The sequence below is a fragment of the Nothobranchius furzeri genome, chromosome 9 (genome assembly GCF_043380555.1).
Source record: "Nothobranchius furzeri strain GRZ-AD chromosome 9, NfurGRZ-RIMD1, whole genome shotgun sequence".
Classification (NCBI taxonomy): Eukaryota; Metazoa; Chordata; class Actinopteri; order Cyprinodontiformes; family Nothobranchiidae; genus Nothobranchius; species Nothobranchius furzeri.
The window spans coordinates 49,916,565-49,933,156 of record NC_091749.1 but is presented as its reverse complement, the minus strand read 5'-3'; positions in this window follow the sequence as shown (position 1 = coordinate 49,933,156).

Here is a 16,592-nt window from a genome sequence, read left to right as displayed (position 1 = left end):
ACTTCCGCTTCTGTAAAGCCACTCTCGCTGCAGCTCAACTTCCTGTATCCAGCCAGCCAGTCTGACAGATTTCATAGTTCCTATGGAATCTCACATTTTATGGTTCATTAAATAATATGCAAGTTTAATCGTTGTGAAGGGTCACAGAACATTGTGCTCTATGACCATGAAATTTCACTTCAATTTAAATTTATATATATAGCCCCAAATCACAACCACTCAAAACTCACTTCTTCATAAACACATATCAACCTTGAATTTTAGAGTACCTTGTTTATTATCTTTGTTAATTTTTGTCCTTATGTTGTACTTATGTCTACTTTAGTTTTATTGAATGATTTGTGTTTTTATTCTTTACAGTGTCCTTGAGTGACCAGAAAGGCACTTTTTAAATAAAATGTATTATTATTATTATTATTATTATTATTATTATTATTATTATTATTATTATTATTATTATTAAGAGTTGTCTCAAGGCACTTCACATAGTAAACATCCCAGTACAGGTCAGTTCATTAAGCCAATCAGTAAAAAGTTTCCTATATAAGGAACCCAGTGTCACGGCTGCCAGCCTGGAGAGTGAAAGCAGGAGCCAGGATCACCCAGCCATAGTGATCAGCCTGACACCGCCCCTCCTTCTCCTCTCTCCCAGGCTGCTGAGGAGCACAGCTGAGCTGAATCCTGCTGATTGCCGACACCTGTATAAAAAGGCTGTGCCTTCAGCAGTCTGGGAGGCAGCAGTGTAGGGGTTCTGCTGTCCTCCAGGTTTTGTTTGGGTTCAACCCCTTTTGTTTGGATGAGTTTTTACTGTTTAATTCATACTCTGAGAGATCCAGTGGGATTTTTTTGTGTGCAGTTTGTTTTTCAAAGGTTAACTTGGTTTGGTGCAATTTTACTGACTTCGGTTTTAAACACCGTCGTTGCGGTAAAGCTTTTAATATAAGTTTTTGCCAGGTGTTTTAGTCAGTCGATTGTTTTAGACTTTTATCAACTTCGTTGTGCTTTTAGAACACCTTCATGCGGTTAAGCTTTTAACAAAGTTTTAACCAGGTGATTTTATAGTTGATAATTTGTCGTTGTGATGTTAACCTTTTAGAGAGTTCTGTTTACTCATTTTTAGAACCTTTTATTACAAATAAAACCATTTTAAATTCCACCGTAATCTTTCTTATGTTACCCCCTCCTTCGCATTTTAACAACACATGTCGGGGACGTAACACCAGCAAATTGCATGAAGTCACTGACTAGTGTCGGTGAATTTACAGCAATCCTCATACTAAGCAAGCATTTAGCGACAGTGGAGAGGAAAACTCCTTTTCAACAGGAAGAAACATCCAGAGGATCCTGGATCAGTTTAAGCAGCCATCCACCACGACTAACTGGGGTTCGAGAAGACAGAACGCACGCACGCACGCACACACGCACGCACACACACACACACACACACACGGTTGCATATAGTGATTTCTTAGGAAATATTGTTTTTAGTAAGAGATAAACTTTATAGTTTTTTTCTTAGTGAATCTTGAATAATTCAGCAGGTAAACTAGTAGTAGCACATTCCATGTCAAAGAAAGTAAAATATTATCAGGAGAGGGAGAATGTTTAAGTGGTTAGCAACAGTGCGCTAGCCGATGGACCCCTCCATGAGGCTACCACAGCTTTGCAGAACACCATTGCAGCTTCTTCTGACGAGAAAAACACTTAGAGAAAAAACAAAGTTAAAAGCTGAAATATCAGGAAATAATACAGTTAAAGAGCAAATTCTAGAAGAAAGTAGTCGAGTGTGGAAAGTGGTCAGTAAGTCCTCCAGCAGTCCAAGCCTATGGCATCATAACTACAAAGATAACTGGATAACCTAGCCTTTTAGATGGAGGCATGTTAGAGGCAGGGCAAGGGAGTGCCGTCTTTACCGACTGTACACTCCACCTCCCTCTACTTCCCCACTTGTCCAGATCTGGGATAACATCTGATTTTAACCATAGGCCCTATCAAATAAAAATGTTTTAAGCCTAGTCTTAAAAGTAGACAAGGTGTCTGCCTCACGGACTAAAGCTGGGAGCTGGTTCCACAGGAGAGGAGCCTGATAGTTAAAGATCCACGGATATTCTTGGAACCACTAGTAAACCTGCAGTCTGAGAGCGAAGTGCTCGGTTAAAAACATGGAACAATCAGATTACTGATGTATGATGGAGCTTGATTATTAATAGCTTTATATGATAGAAGGAGGATCTTAAAATCTATTCTGAATTTGACAGGCAGCCAATGAAGGGAAGCTAAGACAGGAGAGATATGGCCTCTCTTTTTAATTCTCATCAGAACTCTAGCCAAACTACCAAACACCAACACTACCAAAAGAAAGAGTAAACTCACTTCTTACATCAGGAAGAATCAGCACGTTTCTAGCCTTTTCCGTTCTTTTTCAATTCGTTGTCAAAGTGTGAGCTGCAGATACTTTTCCAGTTTGCGCCTCGATTTGTTCACAGCGGCATCCCAAAACATGTCCTAATTAATGGATTGTCAGCCATGTGACGTGTAACACACACAGGTGAAGATTAACATTAGAGCCATAATAAAAAATAAAAATAAAAACTTTAGAGCCATGATGTTTACTCTCAAGATGCTTGTTCCCAAGCAAGCCCTGTTAAAAACACATTGACGACTTTAGTTCAGATGCGCTTGTTTCAGGAACTAGCAGAATGCCTCTAAGATGAGAGCTTAATAAGGCAGGATTTGGAATCTTATTTCCTGATATTTGGACATCTCGCCTCACACTGGATAACAGCAATACAGCTTAACCACTGACTCCATTTGCTCTGCAACTTTGATGTTTTATCTCCACAAATAACACAAGCCTGGAGGTGTTCTGCTGTGTGGTGAGGTTGCTAATGCAGGAGATAGGTGTAGGAGTCTATTTTCATATTCAGCCTACATGAAAAAACCAGAGTGACCGATTATAATCAGAAATAATTATCTCGTCTCGTCTTCCTCCGCTTATCCGGGTCCGGGTCGCGGGGGCAGCATCCCAACTAGGGAGCTCCAGGCCGTCCTCTCCCCGGCCTTGTCCACCAGCTCCTCCGGCAGGACCCCAAGGCGTTCCCGGACCAGATTGGAGATGTAACTTCTCCAACGTGTCCTGGGTCGACCCGGGGGCCTTCTGCCGGCAGGACATGCCCGAAACACCTCCCCAGGGAGGCGTCCAGGAGGCATCCTGACCAGATGCCCAAACCACCTCAACTGGCTCCTTTCGATCCGGAGGAGCAGCGGTTCTACTCCGAGTCCCTCCCGAATGTCCGAGCTCCTCACCCTATCTCTAAGGCTGAGCCCGGCCACCCTACGGAGGAAACTCATTTCGGCCGCTTGTATCCGCGATCTCGTTCTTTCGGTCATTACCCAAAGCTCATGACCATAGGTGAGGATTGGGACGTAGATCGACCGGTAAATCGAGAGCCTGGCTTTCTGGCTCAGCTCCCTCTTCCCCACGACAGATCGGCTCAGCGTCCGCATCACTGCAGATGCCGAACCAATCCGCCTGTCGATCTCCCGATCCCTCCTACCCTCACTCGTGAACAAGACCCCGAGATACTTAAACTCCTCCACTTGAGGTAGGACCTCTCCCCCGACCTGGAGGTGGCAAGCCACCCTTTTCCGGTCGAGAACCATGGTCTCAGATTTGGAGGTGCTGATCCTCATCCCAGCCGCTTCACATTCGGCCGCGAACCTACCCAGCAAGAGCTGAAGGTCAGAGCTGGATGAAGCTAGGAGGACCACATCATCCGCAAAAAGCAGAGACGAGATTCTCCTGCCACCAAACTCGACACACTCCACACCACGGCTGCGTCTAGAAATTCTGTCCATAAAAGTGATGAACAGAACCGGTGACAAAGGGCAGCCCTGGCGGAGTCCAACCCTCACTGGGAACAGGTCCGACTTACTACCGGCTATGCGGACCAAACTCACGCTCCTCTGGTAAAGGGACTGAATGGCCCTTAACAGAAAGCCACCCACCCCATACTCCTGGAGCGTCCCCCACAGGGTGCCCCTGGGGACACGGTCATAAGCCTTCTCCAAATCCACAAAGCACATGTGGATTGGTTGGGCAAACTCCCATGCCCCCTCCATCACCCTTGCAAGGGTATAGAGCTGGTCCACAGTTCCACGGCCAGGACGAAAACCACATTGCTCCTCCTCTATCTGAGATTCAACTATCGATCGAACCCTCCTCTCCAGTACCTTGGAGTAGACCTTTCCAGGGAGGCTGAGGAGTGTGATCCCCCTATAGTTGGAACACACCCTCAGGTCACCCTTCTTAAAGATGGGGACCACCACCCCGGTCTGCCACTCCCTAGGAACTGCCCCCGATGACCACGCAATGTTGTAGAGACGTGTCAACCATGACAGCCCTACAACATCCATAGCCTTGAGATACCCAGGACGAACCTCATCCGCCCCCGGGGCTCCGCCGCTGTGTAGTTGTTTGACTACCTCAGCAACTTCTGCCCCCGAGATCGGACAGTCCATCCCCAGGCCTCCCAGCTCTGGTTCCTCCTCGGAATGCGCATTGGTGGGATTGAGGAGCTCCTCAAAGTATTCCTTCCACCGTCCGACTATAGCCTCAGTTGACGTCAGCAGCTCCCCATCCCCACTGTAAACAGTGTGAGCGAGTTGCTGCCTTCCTCTCCTGAGGCGCCGGACAGTTTGCCAGAACCTCTTTGGAGCCGATCGATAGTCTTTCTCCATGGCCTCACCAAACTCCTCCCACGCCCGAGATTTTGCCTCGGCAACTGCCACTGCTGCACCCCGCTTGGCTATCCGGTACCTGTCTGCTGCCTCCGGAGACCCACAGACCAGCCACGCCCTGTAGGCCTCCTTCTTCAGCCTGACGGCTCCCCGAACCTCTGGTGTCCACCAGCGGGTACGGGGGTTGCCACCACGACTGGCACCGGCCACCTTACGGCCACAGCTAGCAACAGCCGCCTCGACAATCGCAGAGTGGAACAAGGCCCACTCGGACTCAATGTCCCCCACTGCTCTCGGGACGTGGTCAAAGCTCTGCCGGAGGTGGGAGTTGAAGACCGTCTTGACAGGTTCTTCTGCCAGGCGTTCCCAGCAGACCCTCACTATGCGTTTGGGTCTGCCAGGTCTACGCGGCATGTTCCCTTGCCATCTGATCCAACTCACCACCAGGTGGTGATCAGTTGACAGCTCCGCCCCTCTCTTCACTCGGGTGTCCAAAACATACGGTCGCAGGTCAGATGATACGACTACAAAATCTATCATCGACCTGTGACCTAGGCTGCCCTGGTACCAAGTGTACCGGTGGGCATCCTTATGTTCGAACATGGTGTTCGTTATGGCCAAACTGCGGCTTGCACAGAAGTCCAATAACAAAACACCGCTCGAGTTCTGATCAGGTGGGCCGTTCCTCCCAATCACACCCCTCCAGGTCAAGCTGTCATTGCCCACGTGAGCATTGAAGTCCCCCAGCAGGACAATGGAGTCCCCTGATGGAGTACTATCTAGCACTCGTCCCAGGGACTCCAAAAAGGGTGGGTACTCTGAACTGATATTTGGCCCATAAGCACAAACAACAGTCAGGACCCGTTCCCCGACCCGAAGGCGCAAGGAAGCTACCCTCTTGTCCCCCGGGGTAAACCCCAACACACAGGCAGAGAGTCTCGGGGCTAACAAAAAGCCAACCCCAGCCCTCCGCCTCTCACCCGGAGCAACTCCAGCAAAGTAGAGTGTCCAACCCCTCTCCAGGTCTCGGGTTCCAGAGCCAATGCAATGTGTCGAGGTGAGTCCGACTATATCAAGCCGGTACCGCTCAACCTCTGCCACAAGCTCCGGCTCCTTCCCCGCCAGCGAGGTGACGTTCCATGTCCCAAAAACTAGTTTCCTTGTCCGGGGATTGGACCGCCAAGGCTCCCGCCTTGGTCTGCCACCCGATCCACACTGCACCGGACCCTTCATGTTCCTCCTGCGGGTGGTGGGTCCACAGTTGGACGAGCCCATGTATCCGGTTCGGGCTGGGCCCGGCCGGGCCCCATGGGCGAAAGCCCGGCCACCAGGCGCTCGCTCACGGGCCCCAACCCCAGGCCTGGCTCCAGGGTGGGACCCCGGTAACCCTCCGGGCCGGGTACTCCGACTCTTCGTTTTCACCGCCATGAAAGATCCTTCGAACCGTTCTTTGTCTCACCCTTCACCTAAGACCAATTTGTCATGGGAGACCCTACCAGGGGCACTAAGTGCCCCAGACAACATAGCTCCTAGGATCATTAGGGCACTCAAACTCCTCCACCACGATAAGGTGACGGTTCAAGGAGGAGAGAAATAATTATTACAAATTTTTCTTCAGCATTCTACACCTTAAAATATTTGATCAGCTATTAAAGAGCCTCTTTCAATTTTATCGTTGTTTAAAATTGCTGCTCACACCCATTTCTTCTTAGTATGCATATTTAAGCTACACTTGTCATGACTGAAGGCTGTTTGTCATGAGCAGTCTTCTGACTCCTGCACTCATGCAATTAGTGTGACTGGTTCCACCTGATCTCTCCCCTTTATATTCCAGGCTCTGTTGTGCACTCACTGCCAGATTGTCTGCTGTTCTGAGTGCTCTCTCTCCTGTTGCAGCCTGGATTTGGCTGGAACTTGGCTCCCTGTGATCTCCTGAACCAGCTTTTACCCATGGCCTTGTCTCACACCAGTAATTTGGATTTCTGGATTATCTTTTTTTCTAGCTTCTCTGTTTTTGCTGCCCAGTTTTTCGGAGACGTTTTAGAGTTGGGACTCAGTGATTCCTCCCTGCCTTTTTGCTTTCCCATTTTTGTTGAGAGAAAAAGAAAAGGAAATAAAGACTTGTTTGCTTCAAACCGGTTCTGATCTCCTGGTCTATTCTCAGGGTGTTTCGTTGTCCTGCTGGTGTCAGAACAATCTGGCCAAATTGATCAAAACCCTGAGATCGATCAAAACTGGTGCCAGAGGGTGGAGAAGACTATTTCCACTCTCCAGGATGACATGAGGCTCCTCCTGCAGAAGTTGGCAGATGTGACCCTGGCTTCAGCGCAGAACCTAGCCATTCCAATGGTGGCACCCCCTTCTCCTCCCCGGGGCGCAACCTCTAGTCATGAACCGAGCGTTTCGCCGGGAAAGCCAATAATTGCCGCCCTTTCATCACACAGTGCTCCCTCCAGTTTGAGCTCCAACCGTCTGCCTTCCCTTCTGAGCGAGCTAAAGTGGCTTACGTCATATCTCTGCTCTCCGGCCAGGCCAAGATGTGGGGCACCACTGAATGGGAGAATGAATCACCACTCTGTTACTCCTTCATGGCGTTTTCAGCAGAACTGAAGAGGATCTTTGACCCTGTCCACCTGGAGAGGGAGTGAGCTCGTCGTCTGTTCGCCCTTCATCAGCGGAACCGGACTGTCCCTTGATACCTCATCGACTTCCATGTCCTATGTTCGAACTGCAACTGGAACGATGATGCCTTATACAATGCCTTCTACCAAGGTCTATCGGAGGAGCTTAAAGATGAACTTGCTTCCAAGGACCTGCCCCCCACCCTGAATGGTCTGGAACGACTAGTTACCAGGATTGACCTAAGGCTGCGGGAGCGTGGGAGTGAGCGTGGGACTCCCAGGTCAGTCCAGGCTCCGCTTTCTAACGTCTCTGCTCCTCACCCTCAGGATGACTCCATCGCTACCCCTGAAGAACCCATGCAGTTGGGGAGGTCCTGGCTACCATCCGAGGAGCGTGAGAGGAGGTATCGCTGCCGCTTTTGTCTCTACTGTGGAGCTAAGGATCACCTGCTGGCCCGTTGCCCGTTAAAAGCAGGGGCTCAGTGAAGGTAAGGGGAACTTTACTGAGCCCTTTAAAAGGCCCTGCGGTGTCGTCGTCCCCCCCCCCCCCCCCCCCCCCCCGGGCTTCTTGCTATTTTCCCCTTCGCTGTTGCAAAGGATATCCCTGTTTTTATAGACTCTGGTGCAGGTGCTGAGTTCATGGACATTGGCCTGGCTAAGACTTTGAAACTACCGACCACTGTCCTACCTTGTCCCCATGAAGTGTTAGCTATCAATAGCCATAAGTTACATAACATCACAGTGTTAAAACTACCATGAAGTTGGCAGGCAACCATAAGGAGAGTGTAACCTCCCTCCTTTATACAGTCTCCTGACCTGCCTGTCATATTGGGTACCCCATGGTTACGTAAGCACAACCCTGTTATTGATTGGCCCAGTAATGAAATACGTAGCTGGGGGTCTGCCTGTTCTTCCTCCTGTCTAATGGGGGCATGTGCAACCCCTGGGGGTTCCTGTTAAAGGGGAAGTCTCCAGCCCTAACCTGTCTGGGGTCCCTGCCTGTTGTTATGACCTTAATGATGTTTTTAGCAAAGCCAAGCCCCCCCCCCCCCCCCCCCCCCACACACACACACACACACACACACACACAGACCCTTTGACTGTTCTATCAACCTCATTCCGGGGTCTAGTCCCCCTGCAGGAAGGCTGTATTCCCTCTCTGCCCCTGAAAGGGAAGCCATGCAGACGTATGTCAGTGACTCTCTCCAAGCCGACCTAATCAAGAAGTCCACCTCCCCCGCTGGTGCAGGTTTCTTTTTTGTGGAGAAAAAAGATGGCGGACGGAGGCCCTGTGTTGACTACAGGGACCTAAACATCACAGTCAAGAACCACTACCACCTACCCCTTATGACTACTGCTTTTGAATTACTCCAGAGCAGCTCTGTGTTCACCAAACTGGACCTCCGTAATGCTTATCACCTGGTCAGAATAAAGGAGGGGGACAAATGTAAAATGTCTTTCAACACACCGCCAGGTCATTACGAGTACCTGGTAATGCCCTTTGGCCTGACAAATGCCCCTGCAGTTTTCCAAGACCTAGTGAATGATGTTCTCAGAGACGCTCAAAAAATGTGTGTTTGTGTTCTAGATGACATTCTTATTTTCTCTAAGGATCTAGACAGCCATGTTTCTCATGTCCGTCAGGTTCTCTTATGCCTCCTCCAGAACCAGTTATAAATCAAAGCAGAAAAATGCCTTTTTCACATGGACACAGTCTCATTCCTAGGCTTTGCCATCTCCCCAGGTCAACTTGAGATGGATCCTTAGCAGTCCTAGACTGGCCGGCACCCTCCACTACCAAGGAACTGCAGTGGTTTTTAGGCTTTGCCAACTTTTATCGCAGATTCATCTCTGGATTCAGCTCTGTGGCGGCCCCCCTTCACCGACTGACCTCTGCCAAGGTACGCTTTGCCTGGACTGCTGAGGCCCAAAAGGGTTTTTGTGCCCTCAGTCATTTACCACTTCACCTGCCCTCCTGCTGCCTGACCCCACCAGACCTTTTGTGGTAGAGGTTGATGCCTCCAGCACTGGCATCGGGGCCGTTCTGTCCCAGCACTAAACTGAAGGTAAACTCCATCCCTGTGCCTTATCTCATAAGCTATCACCTTCCAAACAGAACTACGATGTAGGTGAACGGGAGATGCTGACCATCAAGAAGGCCTTCGAGGAGTGGCACCACTGGCTGGAGGGGGCCTTTTGAAGTGGGGTTCGACCACAAAAATTTGGAGTATCTGAAGACGGCCAGAAGACTGAAACCCTGTCATGCCAGGTGGGCCCTATTTTTAAGTCGTTTTGATTTCACTCTTTCTTACCGCCCTGGGCACAGGAACGTTAAGCCAGATGCCTTGTCTCGAGTGTTTGGCAGGGACCTCTGTACCCTCGGAATTACGGACTACATTCTGCCCCCATCTACTCGACTGGCGGTTCTCCGAACCAACCTGGAACAGGAGGTCCAGCTCAGCCATCGGGATTCTCCTCCACCCAACCAATGCCCTGCAGATCAACTCTACTTCCCTGAGCACCTCATTTCAAAGGTACTCACCTTCTGTTTTGACTCTAAGTTGTACTGCCACCCTGGCATCCACAGGTCCACCGTTATTGTCCAATCCCACTTTTGGTGGCCAACCCTACTTAAGGACACCCAAGAATTTTGTTGCAGCTTGCACAACCTGAGCTAGGACCAAACCCTCAAACAGGCCACCAGCAGGACTCCTCCACCCCCTCCCCATACCTCATCGTCCTTGGTCGCACCTCTCCATGGACTTCATCACGGGTCTCCCTTCCTCTAGTGGTAAGACTGTCATCCTGACTATTGTGGACAGGTTTTCTACAATGGTCCATCTTGTTCCCCTCTCCAGACTCTCTTCAGCACCCTCCTTGGCCAAGATCATGGCCCGGGAAGTTTTTCGGCTACATGGCTTTCCCAGAGACATTGTGTCAGACAGAGGGCCTCAGTTTGTCTCCCGTTTCTGGACAGCGTTCTGCTCCCTCCTTGCCATTAAGGTCAGTCTCTCCTCAGGGTTCCACCCCTCAATCTGATGGACAGACTGAGAGGATGAATCAATCAATCAAAGCTTTATTTATAAAGCGCCTTCCGCAACCCTGTCAGGAAGCCCAAAGCGCTGAAAATCACCAAAAAAATAGGACATAATCATATTTTAGGATGCAGTCTGCCACAAGATCACAGAAATCATTAAGGAAGGTAGAGTCAGTCTTTGGAGGCCGATAAATCAGCACAACGAGCAGGCGGGGGGAGATGCACAGCTCAAATAAGCACAGTTCAAAGGAAGAAAATGACATGGTGGGTGTAAGCTGTTTACAAGGTAAGCTGGATTTAAAAACAACTACCAGCCCTCCACCTCTGCCCCGTGACCTGGGGATATTAAAACACGAGCAGCCAGGTGGTATGAGCTCGAGTAGGGAACTTGTGTCGCCAAACGGGATCCAGGACTCACAGATGCAGAGAAAACCCAGGTCATGCTGAATAAAAAGTCACGAAGAATAAAAGTTTTGTTCAGCACAGACCTGGCATTGACCAAACCAAACCGGGTCTGCAGCGGGGCTGCAGCACAGAGATCGCGCACGGACCCAGTCCCCTCTAACTCTGTGCCCGTAACCGAGCGCAGATTCTCCCAGCAAACCCCAGTCTGGCGTGATCTTCGAGCTGATCGGCCGTGGCGCGGTGCCGATACACCATCAGAGCCGGCCGAGTTCCCTGGGCAGGGCGCCGAGTAATCCAGGAGACATCTCGGAACCATCGGGTCAGAAGCTGGGCCGGATCGGGCCAGCCGCTTGTTCAGGGATCCAGGCCGATGTCTCACGTGCCGGCTACCTCTCTTTCCTCGTCTTCTCCGATGCTTCCTTCTCGAGCTGGGGCGGACAGAGGGCCGACACATCACGGCTTGGGTGGAGAGAGCACGCGGGCAGTTCAACCAGCAGCATCGTCCGTGAGGTTCATAGCTCGCACAGCCCGGTTCCCAGCGTGCGCTGCCGGCTACATCAACGGAAGGACGAAGCCTCAGCATACTCGATCATACGTCAGCAGAGGATCCACACCATTCAAAAAAGGGATCAGCGACAAGAAAAGTGCATAAAAGCCAATAAAACGCCAATAAAAACCGATAAAATGCAAGGCATCAGTGCGTAAAGAGGACGAGCAGCTCGCAGCGTGACCGTGCGCAAGCGCCATCTTACTCTTCAAGTAAGTGGAAGAATCAAGAATCAAGAAGTGGAAAAGAAGCTCAGAGCCCTGTGCTTGGAGGACTCTACCACATGGGCCATCAACCTTCCATGGGTGGAGTATGCCATCAAGAGCCTGCCCTCCAGTGCTACTGGTCTGTCTCTGTTTCATGTTGTACATGGGTTCCAACCCCCTGTTTTTTCCAACCAGGAACGGGCTGCCTCTGTCCCCGCAGCTCATGTGGCTGTTCACCGGTGGCTCAGGACCTGGAGGAAGGCCCAAGCCACTTTGTGTCGAACATCTGCCATCTATCAACGGTCGGTCAACCGACGCCGCATACCGGCCCCTAGGTATGAAGATGGTCAAAAGGTCTGGCTCTCTGCCAGGGATCTCTCCCTCCGTGTCATCAATCGCAAGCTGGCGCCCCGTTTTGTTTGACCCTTCCCCATCACGAAGATCATGCTGCTTTTCGGTTGCGCCTCCCACGGGCCATGAGGATCCACCCCTCATTCCATGCCTCCAGGGTGTCATTGCTGAAGGCTGTTTGTCATGAGCAGCCTTCTGACTCCTCCTGCACTGATGCAATTAGTGTGACTGGTTCCACCTGACCTCTCCCCTTTATATTCCAGGCTCTGTTGTGCACTCACTGCCAGATTGTCTGCTGTTCTGAGTGCTCTCTCTCCTGTTGCAGCCTGGATTTGGCTGGAACTTGGCTCCCTGTGATCTCCTGAACCAGCTTTTACCCGTGGCCTTGTCTCACACCAGTAATTTTGATTTTTGGATTATCTTTTTTTTCTAGCTTCTCTGTTTTTGCTCCCCAGTTTTTTTGGAGATGTTTTGGAGTTGGGACTCTTAAGCCCTTTTCAGATAGACATTCTGGAATATGTGTGGACAATTCAATCCGGTTTTTAACCGGAACTGTGTTTTCAGACACACCACTTTTGTACCGGAACTTGTCCTTTCGGCTGCCTTCACACAGCAGGGGGAAGTTCCAGATGTCATTTACTCAAACAAAGCCATTCAGTCAAACATGGCAGACGAAGAGATAGAATTCCTCTCACTGGTCGGACTTATGTTAAGCATAATTCTGCGCACACAAAGATGCACAAGAGATCAGGATGATGAAGCTCAATGGTTAAAAGGAATCACGGAAGCGGTGTGATGCGCTCCGTCGTGCGGAGACGGTACCGTAGGAGGCGGGCTGCCATGGTTCGCCGCATGCTACAGCAGCGGGCTATCTAGGTGTGCACAGCGCCCCCCCGGTCCCCTCCTCCCTGTCCGGAACTCGACCTCACCAGTCTGAAGCAGCCACCTTGTCCGTAACAAGTCCGGACCTGTTACTAGGGGCGTCGTCCGGTTAAATTACGGAAAACGTTATCCGGATGTTTGTATTCAGACACAAAGGTCTTACGGACATTTCCGTTTTTCATGGCCTGTCTGAAGGGGAGTTTTGTGATTCCTCCCTGCCTTTTTTTGTTGAGACAAAAAGAAAAAGGAAATAAAGACTTGTTTGCTTCAAACTGGTTCTGATCTCCTGGTCTGGTCTCAGGGTGTTTTGTTGTCCTGCTGGCGTCAACACTTGGAAACATGTTAACATCCATCCAAAATATGATTTCTGGCCATTTTATCGTGGTCTTAAACTTTTGATTGAGACTGTGACACAAGCCTGAACCTGCTCCCCAAGGTTATCTTCTACTAGCTGAGACGTGCTGCGCTCACTCCTTCCAGCGGTCGTCAACAAAGCTGGGTGAGGTCATGAATGCAAATTATCCTTGTGGTGTAAAAGAGAAGATCACCTATCCATAATATAACATCAAATGTTAACATGATTATGTTTAGACATCCAGTTAATCGCATTACTCTAAAATCTCCTCACTGCTTTTATGAGCTAGTTTGTCCATAGTTCAGAAGATGAGTTACAAAATAAAGGCAGACTCAACAAAAGTAAAGCATCTTTGCAAACCTTTTTAATGAAGTGCCAGCTTCACAGTAAACAAAAAGGCAGACAAAACTGCTCTTTGTGGGCAAATATAGCCAAGTTTTTGCTGTCTCTACTTTTCTTGAGAAAATAAAAATTGCTCAGCTGCATTGTTTCCCACAACATGGTAAAGTTGTCATTTCCTTCAAAATAAAGGTCTGTTTGAGAACTGAGCTGGTCAGAGCAGAATTCTGTAATCTGCTGAACAACCATCATCCAAGAGAACCTCATAAGTATCAGCTTAGTTTCTATTCATCATTCACACGTTCCCATCATCTGTTTTACAGCGGTGAAGAAAAAGCAAAAACAAAGCCTGCACTGCAGGTGGCAGAAAAAAAATAAAGAGCAGAAAGGAGAGGGACATCAAAGGAAGAAGCGAATATGATGGAGCAAGCCTGGGGGAAAGGCAATTAAACACCCTTCTGTCTCTCTCTCTCTCTCTCTCTCGCACACACACACACACACACACACAAACACACACACACACACACACACACACACACACACACACACACACACACACACACACACACACACACACACACACACACACACACACACACACCTATGGCCTGTCACTCATCTGTCCGAGAAGGGCAACCCCCTGCTGCAGATTAATTACTCAGTGCCATTCACAGAGAGAATTTGGGGTTTTTCTCTCTTGTCCCATTTAGCACATCACACCTCTGCCCCAGGGACGCTCAGCTCCACGGGTGTAGGTCTCTCAAAAAAATAAAAAAAAAAACCTGCCTGCTCCATTCTCAGGGACTGTGAGGCAAAGACTTGCTATTTCTATTTAAGTGTAAATCCTATGAAAGGAAAATAACAGGCTAAACGCTCCTGGTTGTTCCTCCTTGGCTTTGAACTTCAGCTCACAGGATGAACAGTCCTTTTGACTTGACCCTTGTGCCAGCAAAGACAGCAGCCTTTTTCCACTTTGTACTTTTAAATCAGTATACGTGTATTTTTTTTCTAACCCAGAAATTACATATTTTTTAAATGAAACTTTTGTCCTCAAAAGATAATATTTAAAAGTTTAACATTATGTTCTTTACGCCATTACACAGGTCATCCTTTGACATTTAATTTAAGGCTCTCAAAAGAAAGCACAAAGGCTGACAGTGCCAGCTGCTAAATTAAAATATTACTCCAATAAGGTTTATTCTTAGAGTATAACAAACATGCTTTTTGTTTTGCACACTGATTGCAAAACGGATGTTACTACCCAGTATCCATTTGTACACAGAACAGATTTCCACTATAGGCTTTGTAGGAGAGAGCCACAATAGAGCTCCGGGAGTTGACGTCACGTTTCCCGGCATGCAACAGTTCAAATCGAAACGGCGCCATTTGGCAGGCAGAAGCCGGCAGCTGGACTATTTGTTATTGTCAGAAAACTCAATCAAACGGGAAATATGGTAGATTCCTGTTGTGCCCCAGGATGCAGAACAGACGCAGACGACATAAGGAATGAGCCATCTACATGATTCCCCAAGATCCGGAGCACCGCAAACGTTGGATCATTGTAATAAAACGCGTTAGTGACCGGGCTGAAATGAAGCTGTGGGATCCCGAGAGTAAAGGTTTTCGCTTATGCAGCGACCACTTCATATCAGGTACTTAAACCAATGTTTCCTCAACTGTGTGTGGTGTTTATTTTAAATGCTTTTATTACGATTCTTAGTGGGCTTCCTAAACTTGTTTTGGCGTGGCTTTTTCTGTCTTATTACTCATAGCAGCAAGTAAACATCACGTAAAACGTTGCCTCGTGAGTTCTGCGTGCTGCCGTTTACGTGTTTTATAATCACAGCAATTAACCGGCTAAGCTGTATTTAATTTTTAAGCAATGGTTGATCAATTGTCAGATCACACATAAAAAGCACATTGGATTGCTATTATCTGTCTCACCGAGACAGATCTCAGACAGATCCTGAGACGCTCCTGCCTGACATATTTATTTATTCATGGAAAACATCAAACTAGTGATTTCTCTTGGTGTTCAGTTTATACATTCAAACAGCACAGCACTCTATTTAAACTACTTACATGTAAATCTGTTATTTGTCCATCCATTTTCATCTGCGTATCCAGAGTCGGGTTGCAGGGGCAGTAGCGTCGAGAGTCCCAGACCTCTCCCCAGCTCCTCCGGCCGGGGGAATCCCAAGGGGTTCCCCGGCCAGGTCCGGTAAGAAGTCCGCTCCGACAGCTTCTGGCGTTTTTAAAAAGTATCCCAGGGGTACGGTAAGGGTCGGCGATGTTTAGTCTATTTAATTTCTGACTATATAAAACGATTTCTTCGGTTTTAAAGTGTGAAGTAAACTCCGACGAAGTAAAATCCAAGCGGATCCCGTTCACGTTCATGGTTACATCCGTGTTTGTTTACCTTTTTTTCCTGCCAAAATGGCATCTACTAACTGAGAGTCACGTGGGGTCCGGAGCTCTATACTCTTTTACTATTTAATCAAGACCTTTTACAGCTGATACACCTCAATCAAACATGACAAAACACAAAACGAGTTTCTTTTGTGTTCCATTGTTAATCCAACATGTTTTTTTCTGGTTTGAAAAAGATTAGAAGGTCGTAACTGCTGTTGTGCAAATATTGTGCTCAGAGGGAGGGAGTTCCAGAGTCTGGGGGCCACGGCAGCCAATGATCTGTCAGCTTTGGTCTTTAGCTTTGGTCACTGGGCCTCAGGGAGCTGCTGGGGCAGGGGCACCTCCAGAAAATTTTGATCGGGGTGGCCAAAAGGGGCCAAAGTAATTTTTGGGGTGGCACACCAAATTGGTCCTTGTAGTAACTCTGGGAGGGTTTAGCCTATAGCGATGTATTGCATTGCTCCTGTCATTCATTTTTATTAACTCATTCACTGCCATTGATGACTAAAGTCGTCATTTGCATTTTTTTACTGTGTGGGTTAGGGTCGGAACGAGACCCTGCACCGTGACAACAAACATCCCAGTTCTAAAGCTGATCTTCATCCGCGTATGTCATCGTCATGTCATCAGGAAACAGAAAATCCATGTGTTAGGAGATCTTTTTGGGTTGCTGCTGTGAAAAAGGTGAGACGAGAAC